Source organism: Rattus norvegicus, chromosome 7 (assembly GCF_021556685.1).
Source record: "Rattus norvegicus strain SHRSP/BbbUtx chromosome 7, alternate assembly SHRSP_T2T, whole genome shotgun sequence".
In the NCBI taxonomy this organism is placed as follows: Eukaryota; Metazoa; Chordata; class Mammalia; order Rodentia; family Muridae; genus Rattus; species Rattus norvegicus.
Window position 1 is genome coordinate 93,809,252 of NC_141540.1, and position 21,902 is coordinate 93,831,153.

The window sequence follows — 21,902 nt, forward strand, 5'->3', positions numbered from 1 at the left end:
AACAGCAACATGATTGGATTCACTCCTAATAATATTCATATTCAAAGCAATGTGTGAACATGTGGTTGGATCATGTTGAAGGACCTTGACAAATGGAAATACTTTCTTCCACTTCTGTTGTTTCTGATTGTTGTAATTTTTTTTGTTTTTTTGTTTTTTTTTTCTTTTTTCTTTTTTTTTTTTTATTAACTTGAGTATTTCTTATATACATTTCGGGTGTTATTCCCTATCCCGGTTTCCGGGCAAACATCCCCCTCCCCCCTCCCCTTCCTTATGGGTGTTCCCCTCCCAACCCTCCCCCCATTGCCGCCCTCCCTCCATAGACTACTTCACTGGGGGTTCAGTCTTAGCAGGACCCAGGGCTTCCCCTTCCACTGATGCTCTTACTAGGATATTCATTGCTACCTATGGGGTCAGAGTCCAGGGTCAGTCCATGTATAGTCTTTAGGTAGTGGCTTAGTCCCTGGAAGCTCTGGTTGCTTGGCATTGTTGTACTTTTGGGGTCTCGAGCCCCTTCAAGCTCTTCCAGTTCTTTCTCTGATTCCTTCAATAGGGGACCTATTCTCAGTTCAGTGGTTTGCTGCTGGCATTCGCCTCTATATTTGCTGTATTCTGGCTGTGTCTCTCAGGAGCGATCTACATCCGGCTCCTGTCGGTCTGCACTTCTTTGCTTCATCCATCTTGTCTAATTGGGTGGCTGTATATGTATGGGCCACATGTGGGGCAGGCTCTGAATGGGTGTTCCTTCAGTCTCTGTTTTAATCCTTGCCTCTCTATTCCCTGCCAAGGGTATTCTTGTTCCCCTTTTAAAGAAGGAGTGAAGCATTCACATTTTGATCATCCGTCTTGAGTTTCATTTGTTCTAGGCATCTAGGGTAATTCAAGCATTTGGGCTAATAGCCACTTATCAATGAGTGCATACCATGTATGTCTTTCTGTGATTGGGTTAGCTCACTCAGGATGATATTTTCCAGTTCCAACCATTTGCCTACGAATTTCATAAACTCGTTGTTTTTGATAGCTGAGTAATATTCCATTGTGTAGATGTACCACATTTTCTGTATCCATTCCTCTGTTGAAGGGCATCTGGGTTCTTTCCAGCTTCTGGCTATTATAAATAAGGCTGCGATGAACATAGTGGAGCACGTGTCTCTTTTATATGTTGAGGCATCTTTTGGGTATATGCCCAAGAGAGGTATAGCTGGATCCTCAGGCAGTTCAATGTCCAATTTTCTGAGGAACCTCCAGACTGATTTCCAGAATGGTTTTACCAGTCTGCAATCCCACCAACAATGGAGGAGTGTTCCTCTTTCTCCACATCCTCGCCAGCATCTGCTGTCACCTGAGTTTTTGATCTTAGCCAATCGCACTGGTGTGAGGTGAAATCTCAGGGTTGTTTTGATTTGCATTTCCCTTATGACTAAAGATGTTGAACATTTCTTTAGGTGTTTCTCAGCCATTCGGCATTCCTCAGCTGTGAATTCTTTGTTTAGCTCTGAACCCCATTTTTTAATAGGGTTATTTGTTTCCCTGCGGTCTAACTTCTTGAGTTCTTTGTATATTTTGGATATAAGGCCTCTATCTGTTGTAGGATTGGTAAAGATCTTTTCCCAATCTGTTGGTTGCCGTTTTGTCCTAACCACAGTGTCCTTTGCCTTACAGAAGCTTTGCAGTTTTATGAGATCCCATTTGTCGATTCTTGATCTTAGAGCATGAGCCATTGGTGTTTTGTTCAGGAAATTTTTTCCAGTGCCCATGTGTTCCAGATGCTTCCCTAGTTTTTCTTCTATTAGTTTGAGTGTGTCTGGTTTGATGTGGAGGTCCTTGATCCACTTGGACTTAAGCTTTGTACAGGGTGATAAGCATGGATCGATCTGCATTCTTCTACATGTTGCCCTCCAGTTGAACCAGCACCATTTGCTGAAAATGCTATATTTTTTCCATTGGGTGGTTTTGGCTCCTTTGTCAAAAATCAAGTGACCATAGGTGTGTGGGTTCATTTCTGGGTCTTCAATTCTATTCCATTGGTCTATCTGTCTGTCTCTGTACCAATACCATGCAGTTTTTATCACTATTGCTCTGTAATACTGCTTGAGTTCAGGGATAGTGATTCCCCCTGAAGTTCTTTTATTGTTGAGGATAGCTTTAGCTATCCTGGGTTTTTTGTTATTCCAGATGAATTTGCAAATTGTTCTGTCTAACTCTTTGAAGAATTGGATTGGTATTTTTATGGGGATTGCATTGAATCTGTAGATTGCTTTTGGTAAAATGGCCATTTTTACTATATTAATCCTGCCAATCCATGAGCATGGGAGATCTTTCCATCTTCTGAGGTCTTCTTCAATTTCTTTCCTCAGTGTCTTGAAGTTCTTATTGTACAGATCTTTTACTTGCTTGGTTAAAGTCACACCGAGGTACTTTATATTATTTGGGTCTATTATGAAGGGTGTCGTTTCCCTAATTTCTTTCTCGGCTTGTTTCTCTTTTGTATAGAGGAAGGCAACTGATTTATTTGAGTTAATTTTATACCCAGCCACTTTGCTGAAGTTGTTTATCCGCTTTAGTAGTTCTCTGGTGGAACTTTTGGGATCACTTATATATACTATCATGTCATCTGCAAATAGTGATATTTTGACCTCTTCTTTTCCGATCTGTATCCCTTTGATCTCCTTTTGTTGTCTGATTGCTCTGGCTAGAACTTCAAGAACTATATTGAATAAGTAGGGAGAGAGTGGGCAGCCTTGTCTAGTACCTGATTTTAGTGGGATTGCTTCAAGTTTCTCTCCATTTAGTTTAATGTTAGCAACTGGTTTGCTGTATATGGCTTTTACTATGTTTAGGTATGGGCCTTGAATTCCTATTCTTTCCAGGACTTTTATCATGAAGGGGTGTTGAATTTTGTCAAATGCTTTCTCAGCATCTAATGAAATGATCATGTGGTTCTGTTCTTTCAGTTTGTTTATATGATGGATCACGTTGATGGTTTTCCGTATATTAAACCATCCCTGCATGCCTGGGATGAAGCCTACTTGATCATGGTGGATGATTGTTTTGATGTGCTCTTGAATTCGGTTTGCCAGAATTTTATTGAGTATTTTTGCGTCGATATTCATAAGGGAAATTGGTCTGAAGTTCTCTTTCTTTGTTGTGTCTTTGTGTGGTTTAGGTATAAGAGTAATTGTGGCTTCGTAGAAGGAATTCGGTAGGGCTCCATCTGTTTCAATTTTGTGGAATAGTTTGGATAATATTGGTATGAGGTCTTCTATGAAGGTTTGATAGAATTCTGCACTAAACCCGTCTGGACCTGGGCTCTTTTTGGTTGGGAGACCTTTAATGACTGCTTCTATTTCCTTAGGAGTTATGGGGTTGTTTAACTGGTTTATCTGTTCCTGATTTAACCTCGATACCTGGTATCTGTCTAGGAAATTGTCCATTTCCTGAAGATTTTCAAATTTTGTTGAATATAGGTTTTTATAGTAAGATCTGATGATTTTTTGAATTTCCTCTGAATCTGTAGTTATGTCTCCCTTTTCATTTCTGATTTTGTTAATTTGGACACACTCTCTGTGTCCTCTCGTTAGTCTGGCTAAGGGTTTATCTATCTTGTTGATTTTCTCAAAGAACCAACTTTTGTTTCTGTTGATTCTTTCTATGGTCCTTTTTGTTTCTACTTGGTTGATTTCAGCTCTGAGTTTGATTATTTCCTGCCTTCTACTCCTCCTGGGTGTATTTGCTTCTTTTTGTTCTAGAGCTTTTAGGTGTGCTGTCAAGCTGCTGACATATGCTCTTTCCTGTTTCTTTCTGCAGGCACTCAGCGCTATGAGTTTTCCTCTTAGCACATTGTGTCCCATAAGTTTGAGTATGTTGTATCTTCATTTTCATTAAATTCTAAAAAGTTTTTAATTTCTTTCTTTATTTCTTCCTTGACCAGGTTATCATTGAGTAGAGCATTGTTCAATTTCCACGTATATGTGGGCATTCTTCCCTTATTGTTATTGAAGACCAGTTTTAGGCCGTGGTGGTCCGATAGCACGCATGGGATTATTTCTATCTTTCTGTACCTGTTGAGGCCCATTTTTTGACCAATTATATGGTCAATTTTGGAGAAAGTACCATGAGGAGCTGAGAAGAAGGTATATCCTTTTGCTTTAGGATAGAATGTTCTATAAATATCCGTTAAGTCCATTTGGCTCATGACTTCTCTTAGTCTGTCTACATCACTGTTTAATTTCTGTTTCCATGATCTGTCCATTGATGAGAGTGGGGTGTTGAAATCTCCCACTATTATTGTGTGAGGTGCAATGTGTGTTTTGAGCTTTAGTAAGGTTTCTTTTACGTATGTAGGTGCCTTTGTATTTGGGGCATAGATATTTAGGATTGAGAGTTCATCTTGGTTGATTTTTCCTTTGATGAATATGAAGTGTCCTTCCTTATCTTTTTTGATGACTTTTAGTTGGAAATTGATTTTATTTGATATTAGAATGGCTACTCCAGCTTGCTTCTTCTGACCATTTGCTTGGAAAGTTGTTTTCCAGCCTTTCACTCTGAGGTAGTGTCTGTCTTTGTCTCTTAGGTGTGTTTCCTGTAGGCAGCAGAATGCAGGGTCCTCGTTGCGTATCCAGTTTGTTAATCTATGTCTTTTTATTGGGGAGTTGAGGCCATTGATATTGAGAGTTATTAAGGAATAGTGATTATTGCTTCCCGTTATATTCATATTTGGATGTGAGGTTATGTTTGTGTGCTTTCATTCTCTTTGTTTTGTTGCCAAGACGATTAGTTTCTTGCTTCTTCTAGGGTATAGCTTGCCTCCTTATGTTGGGCTTTACCATTTATTATCCTTTGTAGTGCTGGATTTGTAGAAAGATATTGTGTAAATTTGGTTTTGTCATGGAATATCTTGGTTTCTCCATCAATGTTAATTGAGAGTTTTGCTGGATACAGTAACCTGGGCTGGCATTTGTGTTCTCTTAGGGTCTGTATAACATCAGTCCAGGATCTTCTGGCCTTCATAGTTTCTGGCGAGAAGTCTGGTGTGATTCTGATAGGTCTCCCTTTATATGTTACTTGACCTTTTTCCCTTACTGCTTTTAATATTCTTTCTTTATTTTGTGCATTTGGTGTTTTGACAATTATGTGACGGGAGGTGTTTCTTTTCTGGTCCAATCTGTTTGGAGTTCTGTAGGCTTCTTGTATGTCTATGGGTATCTCTTTTTTTAGGTTAGGGAAGTTTTCTTCTATGATTTTGTTGAAGATATTTACTGGTCCTTTGAGCTGGGAGTCTTCACTCTCTTCTATACCTATTATCCTTAGGTTTGATCTTCTCATTGAGTCCTGGATTTCCTGTATGTTTTGGACCAGTAGCTTTTTCCGCTTTACATTATCTTTGACAGTTGAGTCAATGATTTCTATGGAATCTTCTGCTCCTGAGATTCTCTCTTCCATCTCTTGTATTCTGTTGGTGAAGCTTGTATCTACAGCTCCTTGTCTCATCTTTTGGTTTTCTATATCCAGGGTTGTTTCCATGTGTTCTTTCTTGATTGCTTCTATTTCCATTTTTAATTCCTTCAACTGTTTGATTGTGTTTTCCTGGAATTCTTTCAGGGATTTTTGCGATTCCTCTCTGTAGGCTTTTACTTGTTTATTAATGTTTTCCTGTGCTTCCCTAAGTGTGTTCATGTCTTTCTTGAAGTCCTCCAGCATCATGATCAAATATGATTTTGAAACTAGATCTTGCTTTTCTGGTGTGTTTGGATATTCCATGTTTGTTTTGGTGGGAGAATTGGGCTCCGATGATGGCATGTAGTCTTGGTTTCTGTTGCTTGGGTTCCTGCGCTTGCCTCTCGCCATCAGATTATCTCTAGTGTTACTTTGTTCTGCTATTTCTGACAGTGGCTAGACTGTCCTATAAGCCTGTGTGTCAGGAGTGCTGTAGACCTGTTTTCCTCTCTTTCAGTCAGTTATGGGGACAGAGTGTTCTGCTTTCGGGCGTGTAGTTTTTCCTCTCTACAGGTCTTCAGCTGTTCCTGTGGGCCTGTGTCTTGAGTTCACCAGGCAGCTTTCTTGCAGCAGAAAATTTGGTCTTACCTGTGGTCCCGAGGCTCAGGTTCGCTCGTGGGGTGCTGCCCAGGGGCTCTCTGCAGTGGCAGCAACCAGGAAGACCTGTGCCGCCCCTTCCGGGAGCTTCAGTGCACCAGGGTTCCAGATGGTCTTTGGCTTTTTCCTCTGGCGTCCGAGATGTGTGTGCAGGGAGCAGTCTCTTCTGGTTTCCCAGGCTTGTCTGCCTCTCTGAAGGTTTAGCTCTCCCTCCCACGGGATTTGGGTGCAGAGAACTGTTTATCCGGTCTGTTTCCCTCAGGGTCCGGTGGTGTCTCTGGCAGGTGTCCTGCTGCTCCTGGGCCCTCCCCCACGGGAGCCCAGAGGCCTTATACAGTTTCCTCTTGGGCCAGGGATGTGGGCAGGGGTGAGCAGAGTTGGTGGTCTCTTCCGCTCTGCAGCCTCAGGAGTGCCCACCTGACCAGGCGGTTGGGTCTCTCTCTCACCGGGTCTGGGAGCAGAGAGCTGCTGCGGGCCGGGATCCGAGGGTGTGGGACTTCCGGTAAACACAGAACGTGCCTGGTCCTAGAGAAATTCTGCTTCCGTGTGTCCCAAGCTCACCAGGCAGCTTTCTTGCAGCAGAAAATTTGGTCTTACCTGTGGTCCCGAGGCTCAGGTTCGCTCGTGGGGTGCTGCCCAGGGGCTCTCTGCAGCGGCAGCAACCAGGAAGACCTGTGCCGCCCCTTCCGGGAGCTTCAGTGCACCAGGGTTCCAGATGGTCTTTGGCTTTTTCCTCTGGCGTCCGAGATGTGTGTGCAGGGAGCAGTCTCTTCTGGTTTCCCAGGCTTGTCTGCCTCTCTGAAGGTTTAGCTCTCCCTCCCACGGGATTTGGGTGCAGAGAACTGTTTATCCGGTCTGTTTCCTTCAGGGTCCGGTGGTGTCTCTGGCAGGTGTCCTGCTGCTCCTGGGCCCTCCCCCACGGGAGCCCAGAGGCCTTATACAGTTTCCTCTTGGGCCAGGGATGTGGGCAGGGGTGAGCAGTGTTGGCGGTCTCTTCCGCTCTGCAGCCTCAGGAGTGCCTACCTGACCAGGCGGTTGGGTCTCTCTCTCACCCGTAAATTTTTTATATTATTTGGTGTATAGTGGAGAGAGAGAGAGAGAGAGAGAGAGAGAGAGAGAGAGAGAGAGAGAGAGAGAGAGAGAGAGAGAAACCAGTGAGATGGTTTCTGAGGCTAAAAGCGCCCACGATGGAAGGAGAGAACTGACTACATGGACATGATCTGTAAATGCATGTTATTGCATGAACATGCCTACACTCCCAAACATAAACAATAATAATAAATTAAAGTTTAAAAATGACAGCAAGAGGCTGGGGATTTAGCTCAGTGGTAGAGCACTTGCCTAGGAAGCGCAAGGCCCTGGGTGTGGTCCCCAGCTCCGAAAAAAAGAACCCAAAAAAAAAAAAAAAAACAAAAATGACAGCAAGAAAGAGAGCAGGATATGACAATCAGGTGTTTGCGTGTGTGACTTGGTCTAAATTGCACTCATAGAAAGCAGCTCACTGTCATTCCTGGTTCACAGGCAGTGCCTAGTAAAACAAATCACCCTTTGATCCTGGATGCCATAAGTGACAGACCACACAAGGGGCAAGGATAACCCAGCACTCAGCCTTCGCCATGACCACACTCGACCCTGTTGGTATACTGTAGCCAAGTAACTGTATCTTATCCAAATGGCAGGCTACCAAAACTAGACAGAGGGAAACTTATGTATTTTGGGATTTGGGTGGTTCTCCCTGATATTAATCTCCTGTCAGTGGAATTGTCCCTGAGCCCAGTGCTGGCACCAGGTATGGTATAACAAAACTAAAAGAACTAGTTTAGTTTATTTAATATTCCAAAACTCTACATCACCCCCATGCCCAGTTATACATCCCTATAGATTTGGACACCCTCTGTAAAACCCCCAGAGCCCACCCTACTTCTCAGGTCCTTCTGCTTCAGAGTCTCCAAAAGACCTGTCCTAAAGCTCAGACAATCATAGTACATCACAAATAAGCCTTAATTCTGTTTTCTGCTACAACTATGGCTAGCTATTGGACAAGCTGGATTCCTTCTTTCACAATCTTCTCACTGATATGCACTAGGAAACAGCATTTGCCCTAGTAGTCGATAAGTAAGTAGTGTTTCTCTTTAATTAATATTCATGGCATGCTTTGAATTTTATACTATCAAAGTTTTTAATTAAATATTGAAAGCTTTTGTAGTGAAACATGACAGCCTGCTGCCAGATCACTGGCACCATCATGTTACATTATTTTGAAAGCACTTTTCCTGGTATGTAGAATCTTTAAGACATGTCACCAACCAAAAACACTCAGGTTTTCTACAAAGTAAATTGTATGAAAAAGATGCTTGTAAGTTTGGTTAGCATTTTCCCTCTACAAGACTCCAGGAAAACAGTGTTTCTTTAACATAGTTCTTAATACGAAACAGTTTGACATCTTATTGTTTCCTAGTTTATATGAAAACATGTCAATCTATTATATATGGTTCATGCTTTTATCTTATTTAATATTTATAAACAATCTGTAGTTTGAATTCCAAAGGTGGTATCTTTAGTTTCTTAATCAAACTTAAGTTGTTTAATATTGAGAGAGAGGTTTAGAGTGGAAGACATGGTTTTCAGATGGTATTACGGGCTAAAATCTAAACATAATGTAGAAATAGAATCATAATAATCCTTTAAGTTAGAAATGATGCTAGAGTACTTAATCTAATTGACAAATATGATGGATTGGATGCCATGTATCTATCATACTGTGTAATTCACATGATTATTATAGTTTTGTTCAACTTATGTCTGGGAGAAGAGTTTTTTTTAATTGGACAGAAAAGGTGAAGTATAGGGACAGTTCTGATGCTAAGGTCCTGTTCCCAAATTGGTTCTTGATATGTCAGTAAAGAAAGCCATGAGTCAAAATATGGGCAGAAGAAATAGGTGGGACTTCCGGGTCCCTGGAGGAAAAGAGACAAATGCAAAGGAGAAGAGGAGAGTTCACCATGCTTTGGAGAGAGAAGAACCAAGTAACCATGTGAGGTCTCCAGAAGAGCCGGGGGTGGGAGTGGGGCTGTGGTTACTCTTACAGGCAGGTGATCAGGGATGTTTAGCAGGGACTAGATGTATCTTAGCAACTAAAGTTTAGGGCAGGTAAGAGAAGAAGAGATAAGAACATTGTTAAAGGCATGCTTTTAACATGCGGGAGATAGTAACACCCAACAATTGTACCCAAAGCCAAGTTGAAGAGGAACAACTGTGTATAGGTTTTTATCCTTGGATTTAAAAAGCTGACTGGTAGCATGACCCATTGCTGGAGCTTTGGTGGGTAGCAAAAAGCTACACATAACAGGTATCTATACCATACTCACTACCTTAAAGCTCAAAGAACATTGCAGAAGATGAAATGGAAAGATTAAGAGCCAGAGATTGGGAAAGATTGCTGTGAAATAATGTCTTCTAGATATGACAGGCTGTTCTACCCATGGGCTCACAGAAACTCAAGGTTCTATCATGTCCAGAAAATACTATTTCACAGAAGGCATCCCAACTCAACACTACCTGCAGAAATGAGACATTGACATTTGATGCCTGCTTTTCTGGAGGGAAAGCTTTTGAGGGTATGGTCCTCAAGTAGCTTGACTGTGCTCCTATGAATGGCCATACATCCATGTGCATATAGACAGAACTAATTTTGTGGGTTATTTGAGAGACAGGAGAGGAGAGGAGAAGAAGAACATGAATTTGAGAGGACAATGTGATGTTAGGGGTAAGAGGAGATGAAGGTTAGGAATGGGGTGGATATGATCAAAACATATTGCATACATGTATAAAATTTTCAAGTAATAAAGTAGTTTAATGTGGAATACAATAGTTCTTGCTTTCCTTGAGATTTAAAAAACACTGAGATCCAGCTGGAAGAATAGTGTGTATACACTTGTAGGAGAATTGAATGATGAAGCTATGATTTCAATTACTTCAATTCACCATATTTTCTCACATTCTGGCCCTAGGCTTCTTTCTATTTAACTGGTTAGCACCTTTTCCTGAGATTTGAGGGAATGATTCATTTCTCTTTTCTTCTTCTACATTACTGAGCATTTCTTAAGTTGCTACATGTTAAACACATGCCAAAAAAGAGAATGCATGCAATCAAGCTCAGGACACATTGCAGTATGTTTTCCCATCCCACAACAGTCTCTGGTTCTCATCTACACAACCATTTCTTCCTTCACAGACGAAAACTTTGCTGAGCATCTGCTGCTGCTGTAGATGCAGTAGATCTGCTGCTGAGAAAATAATTTCAAGCTGTATTCCTGAGTTCATACATGTTTGTGTATCTACTTGGTTCCCTCTTTATTTTCTTTCTTTCTTCTACATGATACTCTGGGGGGGGCTTTGTTTAGTCATCAGTGCTAGCTATCTCAAAAGTTTAGGGGCACATTTTCTTTTTTCCATTAATTTATTTATTATTGACTTTACATCCTGATCACAGCCTCCCACCTCCTCCTAGTCTCCTCCTCATACAGTCCCTTTCCAGCCCCATTGCCTTCTCCTGTAAGGATGAGAAGCGCCCCCATTTCACCCCACCCTGGCATGTCAAGTCACTATAGAACTAGGCATATCATCTTCTACTGAGGCCAGACAAGGCAGCCCAGTTAGGGAAGTGAGATCCTCTGTCAGTCAACAGTTTCGGGGACAGAACCTACTCCAGTTGTTGTGGGACCTTCATGAATACCAAGCTGCATATGCTACACGTGTGGTGGGGGGCTATGTCTCGCCCATGTTTGCTCTTTGGTTGGTGGTTCAGTCTCTGGAAGCCCCCAAAGGTCCAGGAGCCAAGGTCTTCTTATGGAGTCCCCATTCCCTTTAGATTCTCAATCGTTTCCCTGAGTCTTCTACAAGACTCTCTGAGCTTCACCTAATGTTTGGCTGTGAATCTTTGCATCTGTTTTCATCAGCTGCTGAATGGAGCCTCTCAGAGGACAGTTATGCTATGCTCCTGTCTGCAAGCATGACGGAGTATTATTAATAGTGTCAGGAACTGTTTCTTGTCCATGGGATGGGTCTCAAGTTGGGCCAGTCATTGGTTGGCCATTCTCCATCTTTGTCCCTGTACATCTTATAGGCAGGATATATTTAGGGTAGAAGGTTTTGTGGATGGGTTGGTGTTCTTATCTCTCCCCTAAGAGTCTTGCCTGGCTACAGAAGGTGACCATGTCAAGTCAGGTTCCTCTACTGTCAGGAATCACCCCTATGGAGTCCCTGGGACCACCCCCAGGTCCAGATCTCTGGCATATCCTAAAGATGATCCCACACCCTGCTAGCCTTTGATTTCTGTTTTCTCTCTCCATCTCTCCCCTTCCTCTACCCCATTTCCCTCCGTGTCCCCTCTCCCACCCAGATCCCTCCTTTCCTCCAACACAAATGTCTATTTTATTTCCTCTTCTGAGTAAGATTCCAGCATTCTCCCCTTGGCTCTCCTTGTTATTTAGCTTCTTTGGGATTGTGGATTATAGTATGGTTATCCACAGTACACTTCATGGCTAAAATCCACTTATACATGAGAACAGACCATGCATATCCTTTTGGTTCTGGGTTACCTTACTCAGGATGATTTGTTCTAGTTGCAGCCATTTGCCTGCAAATTCTGTGATGCCCTTGTTTTTGATAACTGAGTAGTAGTCCATTGTGCAGATATACCACATTTTCTTTATCCATTCTCCAGCAGAGGGACATCTAGGTTGTTTTTGGTATCTGGCTATTATGAATAAAGCAATTTTTCTTTGTGAGATGGTGAGCATCTTTTGGGTATATGTCCAGGAGTGGTACAGCTGGGTAGAACTATTCCTAGTTTTCTGAGGAACCGCCAAATTGATTTTCAGAATGATTGTACAAGTTTACAGTCCCACCAGCAATGGAGGAATGTTCTTACTGTTCCAAATCCTCACTGTCATTTGCTGTTACTTGAGTGTTTGACCTTAGCCATTCTGAAGGGTGTTAGGTGCAACCCCAGAGTCATAATGATTTCCATTTTGAAGGCACATTTCCACATTGAAATTGATATTATGGGATGTTTCATCAGCCTATTATTTTTGTGGATTTCTTAGGCCTTCATGGTCCTACATGACATTTTTGTTTATTTTGTTTCTACTTGCCTCATTTCATTTTTACTTAACCTTTCATGTGTATTATTCACACCTCCCCTAAGTGTCTGTAAGCTCTTTGAGTCACTCCATGGTGACTTTCCACATAGCACTGGCTATAAAAATATACACTGAATAAATCCAAGTCCATTTTTCTGTCTTCTGTTGTTGCTGTGTGTTTATAAACATGAGGTGGCAACTCTAAAGTTGTGTTATACTAAGCTGCTGTAAATATGAATAATACATACACCCCAAGAAAATTCACCATCTCAGGCAGCAGACACTGCCCATGAATGTTATGATCAGTGACTGTAACCTCTTAATGACTGCAACAAATGTTCTCCTAAAAGTTATTCTTTCCCAAAAGTGGGTTTTAGACTTTTCTTCCCTTCTCAATAAAATATTACAGAGCTGAGTGGGAGGAAGAGAGGAGGCTAAACCCAAGTTCTCATATTGATCTTCACCTATATCTTATTGGTCTTATCTTAGGTGTATTAAAGATAGAAGTGTAGCTAAACCTCTAAGAAGTCTATTTATGAATAATATTGTATTTCTAGTATAAACAAGGTTTAAACTATATATCTTACTTACTACACATAAATTTTTATTTTTATTATTTAACTTCCTCTTTTCTACATTTATCATGCCAGTTTAGTGGCTCATTTCACTAGGGGTTTACTGTCAGCTCCAACTATTTATAGCATGATGTTAGTACTGAATAATGGCTTTATTATCAGCTGATTCTAGACTAAATCAATAGCATAGAATCAGTGGATATAATGACTTTCTCATTAAGTGAACTAAGGTAAAATTAAGAAAAGTAGACACGATTCATCCTACACTATACAGAAGTCTGAGACCTACGTTTTTCTCCAAGACTGACAAATCTTGTTGGAAGATATCTCTTTGGAATGTAGTAGCATACTTAGTCATAAATGTATGAAAGAATTGCCATAGTTATCTGTGTCAACTTGACACATTAAATTATTTGGGGAAAAGGAATATTAATTGAGGAATTGTCTCCATTAAACTGGCTGGTGTGAATCTCTTTTAAGATTTTCTAAACTGATAGTACATAGACGATACATCCCACTGTGGGTAATGCAATCCTTGGGAAGGTTGGTATGCGCTGCATAAGAAATGTAGCTGAGCAAACCATTAGCAACACTCCTCTGTGGTCCCTGCTTCAGTTCCTGTCTCCAAGTTACTACCTCTAGTTCCTGCTTGATTTTGCTCAATGATGTATAATATGGAAAAAAACAAATGAATATAAAAAAAAACTCTCTTCCTTCCCTAAGTTTTTTTTCTGTCATTTTTTGACCACAGCAACAGAGAAGCAAAATAAGATAGAGATGGAAATAGTATCTAATATAATTTTCACTCTTAATGTCTATGCCAGATACTGTTTTACAGGGATCAATTAAGTCTTCACTGTATTCCTGATTAAAGCTCTATTACCTTTGGTAGCATGGAGAAGACAGAGGTCTGAGTCCTGAGCCTGTCCAGTCAGTTATCATGCCACAATGAGAGCCACTGCAGTGGTGACCATAAGCATCCAAAGTTTTCCAAGAACCATGAAACATACCAGGATTACTGTTTCTAAAGAGTCACAATACCAGGTCAGCAATATCTGGCTTCAGCCCTTTTTTTACCCTGTTCCTCTTTTCAAGTGTTCATAAAATCTCTCATAATTTCATTTTTGCCCAGTATCACCACTGACTTGTGCTTATCCATTTCCCATAAGTTAGCTTACAGTTTTCCTTCAGTAGGCAAATATAGATGCTTCCTATTGAGTTCCCATTGCCCACCATGTGCATTGGTAAGTTAAAGCATCACATACTGTAAGCATCTGTTTACCTACCCATCCAGCAGAATGCTTTTCCAAAAAGGGAGGTAAGACTTCCCTTCTTCATCAAACAAGCTCCTTGCATGCTATTTGGCTCAAGAAGCATGATTTGTAGCCCATCATTTTTTAGTAGAAATGGAATACAACTGACTTTATATTAATGAAGACTGCATCAAGAATCAGAATTCTGGAAAGCATTAGAGCTTTCTATTCTCTTTTGTGGTTTTCCAACTCAGGACACTACCTGGAAGGCATATTAAAATAGTTTAAAAATTAAATAATAAAATGAATCACTCCCCTTTTTGTGATCAGTTCTGTGTCATATGTAATAGGATTTAGGAGTGTGCATTTTTGTTTCTTTCTGTCTGTACTTCTCATGCTTCTTCAATGAATTTTTGTCCCACGCAGTCATTCAAACATTGGGTATAGAATTTGTAAAATGATTACAAAGTGTCAGTCCTAGGAATTTACAAAAGAAAGATTATGGCAAAGAACTTAACTGACTTCCATAATTAAGAACAAGGCTACAAAGATGGCAGCTTAGGCTGAAATGGAAAATGTGGAGGGAAGATGAATGAAGGACTCTGTCACAGCTACCCAGTGAGGGAATCAGGGTGTTTAGTGGAAGTTGTGACAAATTAGAACAGACATGGATGTCCTCTCATTTCATGTTTGGGTGTTTGTGTTTGTGATGGTTTGTATGTGCTTGGCCCAGGGAGGGGCACTATTAGAAGGTATGGTTCTATTGGAGTAGATGTGTCCATATGGGTTAAGATCCTCATCTTAACTGCCTGAAAGTCAGTCTTCCACGAGCAGTTTTCAGATGGAGATGTTGAACTCTCAGCTCTTCATGCACCATGCCTGCCTGGACTCTGCCATGTTCCTGCCTTAATGACACTGGACTGAACCTCTGAACCTGTAAGCTAGCCCCAATTAAACGTTGTCTTTTATAAGACTTGCCTTGGTCATGGTGTCTGTTCACAGAAGTAAAACCTAAGACCATATTTATGTGCAAGTTAATATAAGCTTGTGTGAATATGCACTGTCAAGGTGAGAGACTGTTGTGAAGTGTTTTCTTCAGTAGTTCCTCACCATAATTTTTTAAGACAAGAGACTCTTACTAAATATTGTGCATGTATATCTGGCTTCAGTGGCTGGCCACAAGTTTCAGAGATCTTCATGCCTCTGCTGCCTAGCCCTGGGATTGCATGCTATGTCCAAACCCTTGCCTGTTTTTTTTTTACATGTGTCCTGGAGATTGAACTCAGATCCTCATGCATGTATGTCAAGTATTTTACTTATGGAACATCTCACCAGTCTCTATTCTTTCATAAGATGTAACTTAAAAGTATTTTAATAGTTTTAGTTTGAAAATATCCTACATTTGTATGATGAATTTTAGTCATCTTCACCCTTACCCTCTTCTCTCAGCTTCCACTCTCTTACACTAGAATGTTTCTTTTTAACAAGTCCCTGTCCTGCTCTCATGTCTTCTTCTGTATGACTCACTGTGTTTAATTAGTTTCTTGCCTGAGAGTGGGAGGGAAGTTATTTACTGGTGGTTGCACCACTGAACAAGCTGAGACATTCTTTTGGTTGGCAAGAGTTCTCTAGCTAGAGGTGGAGCCTCAGAAGACAACTCATCAAGCCAGGATGAAACACTGATTGGTTAAATCTTGAGTGAATTCATGACTTCAATGGCTGTCACATGCAAAAGATATCTCCATCATCTGGTTCTTACAGAGTTTCTTTCTCTTCATCAATGATATTCCTTGAGTTCTTGAAGGACAAACTGTCCTGTTTAGTGCCAAACCCTTCATCATAACTTACTGTCAGCACTTTGGTTAATCATGAGATCTGAATTAACTGCCTTTTACAATAAGAACCTTGCCTGATTAAGGTTGGATGTTGCTGCAATCTATGAGTATAAACATTTAAAGAAAGCTTTGCAACATGACAATTTAGCAAAATGGTGATGTTGTGTCCCTCAGAGCCTATGGTCTTCCCAGCTATGAGTTCTTAACCAAGTTGACAAAAGTTGGCATGAATTCTATCCTGGAAGTCAGGATTTAAATCCAATTAGATTGGTTGGTTATACTCAAATTAGTTCTATCACTATAACTCACCAGTGGTATACTTTTGTTTTCTTGGGGAAGAACCTCAAACACATGAGCACAGGGGGAAATTTCCTGAACACAACACAAATGGCTTATGCTCTAAGATCAAGAATCGACAAATGGGACTTCATAAAACTGCAAAGCTTCTGTAAAACAAAGGACACTGTCAATAGGACAAAACGGCAAACAGCAGATTGGGAAAAGGTCTTTACCAATCCCACATCCGACAGAGGGCTAATATCCAATATGTACAAAGAACTCAAGAAGTCCAGAGGAAAAAACACCTGTATTAAAAATGGGCTACAGCCCTAAACAAAGATTTCTCATCTGAGGAATAGCAAATGGCTGAGAAGCACCTAAAGAAATGTTCAACATCCTTAGTCATCAGGGAAATGCAAATCAAAACAACACTGAGATTCCACCTCACACCAGTCAGAATAGCTAAGATCAAAAACTCAGGTAATAGCAGATGCTGGCGAGAATGTGGAGAAAGAGGAATATTCCTCCATTGTTGGGGGATTATTAGCTGGTAAAACCACTTTGGAAAACAATCTGGAAGTTCTTTAGAAAATGGAAAATAGTTCTACTTGAAGACCCAGCTATACCACTACTAGGCATATACCTAAAAGATGCTTCAATGTATAACAAGGACACATGCTCCACCATATTCATAGCAGCCTTATTTATAATAGCCAGAAGCTTGAAAGAACCCAGATGTCCCTCAACAGAGGGATGGATACAGAAAATATGGTACATTTACAGAATCGAGTACTACTCCACTATTAAAAACAATGACTTCATGAAATTCTTAGGCAAATGGATGGAACTAGAAAATATCATCCTGAGTGAGATAACCCAGTCACAAAAGAACACACATGGAATGCATTCACTGATAAGTGGATATTAGCCCAAAAGCTCAGAATACCTAAGACACAATTTACAGATCAAATGAAGCTCAAGAAGAAAGACCAGAGTGTGGATGCTTCAGTACTTTTTAGAAGGGGGAACAAAATGCTCACTGAAGGAAATACAGAGACAAAGTATGGAGCAGAGACTGAAGGAAAGGCCATCCAGAGACTGCCACACATGGAGATCTATCCCACATGCAGTCACCAAACCCAGTCACTATTGGGGATGCCAAGATGTGCATGCTGACAGGAGCCTAATATAGCTGTCTCCTGAGAGACTCTGCCAGAACCTGACAAATACAGAGGTGGATACTCACAGCCAGCCACTGGACTGAGAATGGGGTCCCCAGTAGAAGAGGTAAAGGACTGAGATAGCTGAGGGTGTTTGCAACCCCATAGGAAGAACAACAATATCAACCAAACAAACACCCCAGAGCTCCCAGAGACTAAACCACCAACCAAACGAAGAGTACACATGGAGTGACTCATGGCTCCAGCTGTTTATGTAACAGAGGATGGCCTTGTTGGGCATCAATGGAGAAGAGGCACTTGGTCCTGTGAAGGCCAGTATAGGAGAATGCCAGGGTGGGGACACAGGAGGGAGTGGGTGGGTGGGGGAGCACCCTCATGTTGGCAGAAGGTGGGGGGAATGGGATAGGGGGTTTCCAGAGGGGAAACTTGGAAGGGGGATAATATTTGAAATGTAGATAAAGAAAATATCCAATAAAAAATGAAAAAAAATGAATGGCCATATTTACATTGTTCTCAAGAGATTGAGGATACAGAAAATAGGGGAAGATACTGCTTTACAGCATGCATCACAAATGTCTCTGAATCAAGAATGTCTTTAGTACTATATAAATTTCAATATTGAAAGCACTTGAGTTGATCATAGTGTATATGCATACTATAAATATATATGCATATCTGCATTTCAATATAATAAAATGAAATAAAAGCACATAAAAAACACACAAAATGTTGTTTGCATTTTGTTTAGACCCAGGACTCTCCTGAAGCCCATTTATGGAACTCAGAAACAACTCAAAACCTGAATTATCTATCCTCCACCTTCTGAAAGAGTTTCACTGAACTTCTAAATTCCATCCACCTAGACTGCTCCATCTTCCTGGCAAATGAGTAAACATTATTTTGGGAAATTTGGAGTTTTCTTTCATTGTAATTAATTTTTGTATCTAGAAATTCATATTTGATCTTTTTACCTGTAACTAGAGGTCGCAGAATCATTCAGTGGATTAACAAAGGCAAATCCTTATTTGACTGGCCCACAGTACACATTGCTTACCACTTGATACATGAGTATGAGCAGCAGGTTTGTAAAAAGTAGCTAAGGTTCTAGGTAAGAAGAGTGACCTATGAAGGCTGTGAATTAGAAGACTCAAGATTAACAGCGTTCTTCAAATTTCCCAAGGGAAGGTCTTTGAGTACTTTGAGGGCACTGGTACTGTCTACAATTGATGAGTAGGTTCCAAAGTCATCCTCAGCTAACACTTTGCAGTAAACCTCTCAGACCATATTTGCTTATGGGTTATAAATCTCATAATTCAGACTGTCCAACCGAATCATTCCTTGGAGAACAAAAGTGGAATGCAATTGGAGATTAGGATTCTTCTATTCATGCTTTCTACATCTCCCATCTCTTGCTCTCCAATTCCTCTTGCTACAAAATGGCATGTAAGCTCATTACTAATATAATTTTGAAATGAAATCTTAAAATTCCCTTTTCTGCTCTGAATAAGTTTCCCACAATCAAAGGAGGTGACAATTCCAATCAGATGTCAAATGCTTTTAAGGTACAGTTTTTAATATCTAGCTTCTTTCTTTAATCATTTTATGAGGACCATGTATAATAAATATTATGCTCTAAAGAAATGTACAACAGTTCTCTTTTCCTTTGCTGAAGCATGAGACATTTTTTACAGTAGAATATCAAGAGCATAAAAGGGTGTTTTTCCGAGGCAAAATTGGAGTTTCTAAGAAAAGGATTTAATATAGAGTCAAGCATGGGAATTAAAAAAGAGACCTGAGAAAAGAACAATAGCCCATGTTCAAGAATACATATGAGGTCTTAAGAGCCAGATACCAGCACAAAAGATGCTCCTACTGCTGAACTACAAACAGAACCTACACTGTAAAACTGGACTAAAAATTCAGTAGTATAGTCATAACTGTATTTATATTATGTAATAAAGCCAACCTGAAGAGTGGATTCTACTCTTGGGAGACAGAAAATAAAAAATATTTCTCAAAAACAAAATGTTAATGCCCTGTGATTCAGTCCAATGGCTTTACAATGGTAAAGAGGGAGAGAGGGAAGAAAGGAGAAAGGAAAAGAGACAGAGAGAGAGAGACATAGACAGACTGAGAGACAGAGACAGACAGAAAAAGTCACAATGAGCAAACACTAAAAAATCAGTGACAAAGAACAAAGGACATTATCAATGTTCAGAATAAGGAATATTCATAGTAAAGTCAATCCAATGTAAGGCAAATGACTTTCCCATGTAATGCTAGAAGGTGGGTAAGCCTCATCAAGACTAATTTCTTCCACATTAGCCATGCTTAGAGTATTTATGACTGGGGACCCAACATCTGTATGTAGTTTACCTCTTTCAAGTTAAGAGAAACACATCTTCCTTCAATCTTGCCTTCAGTGGAACAACTCCAAGTTGTTTTGTCATTCAAAGGGAAGAATTGTAAATGTGTCCTAAGGTGGACATTTGTCATTTTCATAGAGAATTTCCTAGAGAACGTTGGAAAAGTTTGGTGCTTTACTTAATACTGATGTGATTCTGCTGCCTAGAAATGTGAAAATTTGCCCCTTTCATCTGTGATTGGAGGTCTTCCTTGGAGAAGCCCTACAGATAAAGCAGAACTTACGTATCCTTCTTAGAACAGTGGTTCTCAACTTTCCTACTGCTGTAACCTTTAATACAGTTCCTCATGACATGGTGACCCTCAACCATAAGATTATTTTGTTGCTACTTCATAACTATAATTTTTGTACTATTATGAATAGTAATATAAATATCTGATATGTGACCCATATGGGGGTCAGCTTTTCTAGAGGCTGAAACTCTTGGTGCTCATTCATAAGCTGATCTTGCACCTAGGCCCAGACCTGTGATGTCCCTTCACCAAGCCTACTCTGTGTTCTTGACTTCAAGTTCAATAAAAAGCCTGAAGCAGAGGTCCAAGCCTCAGATAGTGGTCACAGAAAGATTAACCATCAAGAGCAATGGCAGTCATTTTGTAGAAGGTCTTATTACAAGTCCACTTCCCCTAGGCAGAAATGCATATATTCACAGAAGTAGCAGCTTGGGTCCCGGAGGTCTTCTTCCAACTTGTGGCCTAAATCATCATCACTTATCTTGCAACTCATCTATTCTTAAGGTACTCATGGAATAAATATCTTCATCATCATCTCTATAGTGTAAAATACAAGCAGTGCATCCATGTAATTAATCCTCACATGTCTGCCCCACTCAATACCTTAAAAAAACTAGTGTAATAAACCTAGGTAAACATGGTATATAGTTCAGAGAGTGACTAGATATCCCTTTGGACAATGTTAATATTATTCTCTATACATATTCTCTCTGTGTCTTTTTGTGTATCTGTCTCTCCGTACCTCACAGTCAGTCATGCACTAATGCTGTCTTTCTCCTAAAGCATCATTGTGTGTTTGCTGAAAAGTTCCTCTGACATAATCATAGCGCAATTTTCAAAATCACAGCATTAACATGAATGTAATCATATTACTATGTTATTATGTTATCTACATATCTTATTCCGAATTTACCAGTTGTCCCAACCAATATGCAATGAAAATTCAAAATCGTTCTGAAATCATTTAGTACTTTTCAGATAAATTCCTCCCTGAGAGAAATTGACCAGAACTGTTTAATGTTGCTGATGGCTGTGACCATTACAGATGGCTGTGACCCATCAAGTGGTTGCTGGGAATTGAACTCAAGACCTTTGGAAGAACAGTTAGTGCTCTTAACCACTAAGCCATATCTCCAGCTGCCAGTAATGGTTTTTAAAAAATGTTCCATGTGCTAAAGGAAACCAATGAGATGTCATATCAGAATTTTTAAATTCAGGACTTCTTTATATGGATTAATTTACTAATACACATTGTACTGGAAAGCAAAAATTTGCATTTTTTCGAGGATGAAAGTGGGTGTTGGCGAGATTAACCAACTTCATCAGTTTCACAGGTATCCTCAATGATGGAATTAAGATTCTGACTAAAAGAGTCCAGTTCCAAGATGATGTACTACCTTTTGATAATGAGGCCAAAGTAATGACTCCCTTCAAGGCAAAATTAATTAAAAAGGTTCATTTGAACTAAGGGAGGGATATGTGTGCTGAGTGAGGGTTGTGGGAAAGATGTCATTTCCAAACCTTGATGGGTACTTTCAAAGAGCCTGGAGGCTGTGGATTCATGGGAAGGGGTTCATAAGCATCCATCAGCAAAGGCTGATGCTCTCTCTAGAGTGGTCAATGCTACCAAACTGCCTCTATGGTAGAAAGTGGTTGGCACAGAGGAAGTGTAAGGGTAACTGTAACATTTTAAAGGAATTGTTATGTTTAACAAAACCTTTTTAGAGAGCAGCTAAGGCTAATGGCCTCATTTTCTGCAAAATGAATCTGACACACTTGCTCAATTATATCCCTGACCTGTTCTCTTGCGCTTCAGAGGATAAGATAGGCTGTGAGCTGCCCCAAGGTGGGAAAACACCTACTTATTTTAACAGAGTTCACGACC